This window comes from Cryptomeria japonica, chromosome 5, assembly GCF_030272615.1.
Source record: "Cryptomeria japonica chromosome 5, Sugi_1.0, whole genome shotgun sequence".
Lineage (NCBI taxonomy): Eukaryota > Viridiplantae > Streptophyta > Pinopsida > Cupressales > Cupressaceae > Cryptomeria > Cryptomeria japonica.
Window position 1 is genome coordinate 732,477,071 of NC_081409.1, and position 5,887 is coordinate 732,482,957.

A 5,887-nucleotide genomic window follows, 5' to 3' on the forward strand; every position below is an offset into this window, starting at 1 on the left:
CTTTGAATGAATCATTGCATAGTATTATGAATAAGTTATTGGAACAAAATGTGCTTACTCTCCCTCCTATAAAGCAAATCGATCCTACAAAGATTAATTCACCCTATTTTGATAACAAATCTTTTTGTCAATTTCATCGTCAACCTGGGCATGATACTGAAAAATGTTTTGCTTTAAAGGGTAAAATTCAAGATTTGATTGATAATAATACTATCTCTGTTTCAGGAGTGAATGATAAAGGCAACACATCTATAGATCCTCCTAACCAAAATCTTAAGATTTTTATTGATCCATTACCTTCTCATACCTCTAATGTGATTGAGACTAATGATTCCTCTTTCTCATCTGATGGTCTCGTGTCTATGACTCCGAATGTGATTAACTTTGTAGAGCAGCAAGAAAACCCTAAAGAACCTTCCATCACATTTGATTCTAGTGAAACTATCAGGGCACCTGATGGTCCTTTATATATAGTTGCAAAAGTCAAGAATACACCTTGCCGTGGAGTGCTTATTGACCCTTCTTGCATGATTAATGTTATTACTGAAGAATTTCTCTTTACTTTGCAATTGAATCAAGTGATTTATGACAAAACAGATGTGATTGTGAAATTATTTGATGCATTTTCTTCTCCTGCAATTGGTTCTATTACATTACTTATTGAAGTTCATAACAAATCCCTTGATGTGAACTTTGCTATTATTCCATCTTTTGAACAATTTCGTGTGAAGCTTGGCTATCCTTGGCTATCTTCCATGAAAGCTATTGCTTCTCCTATTCATAAATGTTTGAAATTTCCCCATAATGGTGAAGTTGTTACTGTCAATCATAGTCTCTTTAAACCATCTGAAAGAACTTCTAGCGTTCCTATTGATTATTTTTTTTGGCCTAAACAATTCCAATCTCTTCCTCCGCGAAGTGATCATCTTTTCAAATCTTATCAAAAGTGGAAAACATATATGATCCTATCTTTAGGTGAACCTAGAACACTCAAACTTGATATTCCTATCATTCTTGAGAAGGAAGTTCTTCCTTTGAAAGATAAAACTAATGTCTTTCCTCAAGAAGATTCCCAACCCATTCCTATGGATGTGACTATGTCTATGTCTAATAAAATTTCTAAAAGTAGACCTATACCTCCTCGTCATGATGGACTTGGTCTCCTTCCTAAACCAAATATTCCTCCTTTATATGGAGCAGTTCCTCCTCCTTCCTTTTATAAAGAGAAGAGACCTTCCTCTTCTCCTATCATCCAGCCTAAGAGACCACAACCTAAACACCCAAGTGATAAGGATGAGAACATTCCTCCTCCTCAATCTTCTCCACTTCCTACTAAGACTAGATGAAATCGTTCTGCACGTGAATGCCGACGAAAGCATCGTCTTAGAGCTCAGGCAGCTGCTTCTCAAACTTTGCAATCCCCAAAAACACCTTCAACAAGCATTATTCCATTTTCTCCAAAATCTCCTGAACATAAGATGCATGATGGTCTTGATCCTGTGCGAGTTAAAGATCCTATTTTTATAAATCTTGATGATGATATAGATGAAAATGTTATTCATGATGAAAATGTTACTTCTCTTGCTTCTGATAGTGAATATGAATTTGTTGATGTTGATAACCATCTATCTAACGAATTTTCTAAAGCACTTGTCCTAGCTCCTAGACAAGAACAACGTGGCTTGGAACATGAACATAGCCCTTGTTTGGATCTTGTGATAGCTCCATCTGCTATGTTGGATGTTCCTCCTCTAGCGTGTTCCTTGCCTTCCCAAAATATTGATCAGCAAGATCAGGGGGTGGATGACGTGCTAGACTAGTTTCATTAGCATAGCAGATTCTCTCCTCCTCTCTTTCTTTTGTTACTTCTTCTATGTGTTATTCTCATTCTTCTATTTGTTGTCCTTAGTGTTGTCTACTTGAGGACGATGCAAAGCATTGAGATCTCTTTTGGTCTCTCTCATGTTGACTCAAAAGACACATGTGTTCCCTTCTTCTAGGTGACCTTCCTTGATTGGGGAATGAAGAACAATTATGCATACATACATATGATATACATGAATTATCATACAGCATACTGACCCCGAGGAAAGCGAAGTCACCTCGTGCTTTGTGTTTTGTGTCTATTATCCTTGGATTTATCTCACACTTGGGGGCTAAATCTTTGTGATAACGTGCTCCTTTCCCTTCTCATTTCTTATGTGTATCACTACCTTAAAGCAATCTCCCCGTTGAGGCGTGTGCGATCGCTTTAATGTAGGGGGGCATACACCCCATCTATCACTTTAGGATACTTGAAAATTTCTTGGTGAACTTAGCTTTGCCTTGAAAATTTTTGGTATTTTTCTTACATGACTCATAGTGAGGGAACCTTACTACTGACAGTCATGGTTCTCCCCCGTGATATTCCCTTTTTCTTTGTCAATCGAAGTCGTAAGATCCTTAGTCCACTGGGGGCTTGGTGTGTCTTGCCTCCTTGACGTGGTGAAAGTCTTTCAATGTTGTTTCCTTGTACTTTACCGAAAGTATGAGTGTACACTTATACTCCCGCTAAAGTGGGGGCTAAATGTAGCATCCTAAAATTGTGACACTTGCAATTTTGACCGCATTTGGGTCTTCACGATGATGATACAACACTGAACCTGAATGGAGACCCCGAAACTTGTTCATGACATCAAAAACTGCATTTTTTCAGCACCTTGGCTTGATCCTCCTTGCACCTTGCTGTCCTTGGAGGTGGGACCATGGCGCCCAGCGTCCTGGTCCCCCAGGACCATGGTGTCCAGCGCCCTGGTCCCCCAGGACCATGGCGTCCAGCGCCCTGGTCCCTAGCCCTATTTTTGGGCCCGGTCTCTTTTGGATCTCGAGTCTTTATGTTTGCAAATTGGAAAATAATGTTTCTTGGTCGGCCTAAGGTCGAAAAAATCAGTCTTTTAACCCTAATTGACAAGTATATAAACTACATTTTCCTCTCCCCTTTTGGTAGATGGAAAAGAGGAAGGACATATGTGTACAAGATGCGGAAACGATATTCAAACATTCAAGCATTCAAGCATTCAAGCATTCCTTCAAGCAATTGATCATTCTAAGTCTCCATTCAAGGCTAAGTGTTGCATTCAAGACAAGGATTCAACCATTGAAGAGGAGATCACATACAACATACAACATACAACAACATCTACACCTTCGCATGTAAGAATACAAACATTCTTACAACAAGGTACTAGTACTTGTTTTACATTACAATCATTTACATTTACAGCATTCTCATTTCTTGGTTAATTCCAAAACCGGGGTTTGACCTAAGGGAAAACCCCTAATCTCTAACCCCCCAATCGTCCTCTCTTTTCTGTGTATAGGTTGCAGGTACGCGGCTGTAATTGAAGATCTGGAATCCTTGTGCAGAGACGCAACAAATCCCCCTTCATTTCGCGGATTTTTCGGAGGACCGTGTGCACGCCGGGCGCCATCGTCCCATCAACTTTTGCTCAAATTTGCAGGACAGTGCCGTCTCGACATTTTACTGCTAATTCCAGGTCCGCAGCTTCATCCTATATTCCTGTCTCTGTTTATAAGCGAATCTTTCTCACTTTTCATGCATTCCTAGCTTAATCTTTCTATCTACATTCTTTACAAAAGAGGGTATCCTTGATGTCTCAACCCTTGAAACTAATTTAGAATCTGGTCTTGCATTGTGTGGGATTGGATCTTGTGGATTTCAACCCCTCTTTTGAATGTAAAGTCTCCCCTAAGTGAAAACCATCAACCCTAGTGACCTCCTTCCTCTCTCCTCGGAGTGGTGGGGGGAACACTTAGGGTTCGCTCGCGATTTTCCGCTTTACAGTAAGTTACAGTAGTTTCAAGCTCTCTTGGGGGTGTGGAATGTCTCATTAGGGGGGGTTAGTTGACTTCGTCTTCATTTCTTATGGGGGGACTTTTTCATCTTTGAGGTTTTGTCCTTCTTCTTTGAGAGTCTTTTGACCATTCATCTCTCTTTTGGGGGGGAGCTTTTTTCCCACTAGGTTTTCTCCCTTTCTCTGTTTGTGAGAGATTGCATTTCATAGGTTTGCTTGCCTTTGCATATTGTACATGGGTACCTATCATGGCCTAGTAGCCAGGACCCATCTTGCATTGTTGACTTGAGTCTTCATTCCCCTAAGTTGCACTTAAGTGGGGGTGTTGGTCTAAATAATTATTTATCATGGATATTATTACACTTTACTTAAGTTAACTTAGGATAATGCATGTCATCGTAGTTTGGATATGAGAAAATTAGAAGTGTGCACATAGGGATATAGCTTGTAGGAGAAATTCCACCTTTTGTGGTCCTATCTTGCTGTTACACTCCACATTCGTTGGGTCATCCACCTCTTGTGGAATATTATATTATTTCTCCTACCTACCCCTAGTTTTTCTTACCTACCCTTGTTTCTCATTGAGCCACATGTCATGATTGTGTTCTCACATATCCATATGGCCTTGCCTATATAAGTAGGCCCATATTCATTGTATTGGTTAATCCAGTTGATCATTTGCATATTGATGAGAATACAGTTTGTTCTTGTTATACTTTTATCTCTCTTTTGTGCTTTTCATTGTACCATTGGTCTTGGAAAAATATCACAATTACAAACACCTTTTGATCACTACAATCATATGTAAAAATAAATCATGAAAGAACAGTAGTGAAATCAATCCATTAAGTACGGATTGCTGCTCAAAAATTAAGAAAATGCAAGGTAAAATCTGGAAAATCTCTTCACAATGTATTCAAACGTGCTCAAGACTTTTTCCAACCGGTTTACATTCCTTCTCAGAGAATTTTATATGCCATCTAAATCCTAAGAAACTCTTTATCAGTTTCCTAACCACCAATATGCCCAAAGATGCAAAGAGTTGCTCAAAAGTTGCAAAATGTTGTCTACCAACAATGACAACTTTTGCCAAAATGTGCATTTTTATACTTCATGCATTGTCACTAATCCTAATCCTCTAAGAATGACTTACAAATAATAAAATGAAATTTCTAAATGACAAATGAGGTGTTACAAGACATTTTACACCAAAATGCAAGTTTATGCCATTTTAGGCGTACAAGGGCTCATAAGCCAAATTTGAGTAAATACATGATCTAGTTGACATTCATCCTCCAAATGCATATCCAACACACAATTGGACCTATTAGTATTTCATTATTCACAAACTTAAACCAAAATAAAGACTAATACACCAAAATCTAGAAAATGCACTCAAAACTAGGTGCTCCTGCACCATACTCCCCCAATGAAAAAGAGGTCAAGTGAACCCTTGAGGTAACAAAGAAAGGGGAACTCCAAGATTAGAAAAGTCTGTCTTAGGTATCCAATTAGCCTCAGATGCTGGAAGGTGCTGCCATTTGATCAAGTGCTCCATATAGACGGTATGCCTTGTCTTCTTGAGAACTCTAGAGTCTAACACCTTCTCGGCTTGTGGCTTGGTTGTAGGTTGTAAGGGAAGGTCTGAAAGTGCTCGAGAGACCTCTAAGTCTCTACTATCTTCCTTTGGAAGTGTGCCCTTATACTGCACCAAATATGTAACATTGAAGATGGGAGATAAAGCCATATCTTTGGGCAGGTCTAGTTTGTAAGCATTGTTGCCATACTTTGCCAAGATTTTACAAGGTCCAGTCCTCCTCATCTGAAGTTTACTAGCAACACCTTTTTTAAGTCTTTCTTTGTTCAAGGGAACCATGACCGAGTCTCCAACAACAAATTGCATATTCTTTCTTTTCTCATCTACTTTGTCTTTGATCCTTTGAGTGGTGTCTAGTAGGGCTGTCCTAACCCGCTCATGAATCTCTTGCATAGATTGAGCCATGTCCATAGAATGTCCACTCTTCTGTCCCATC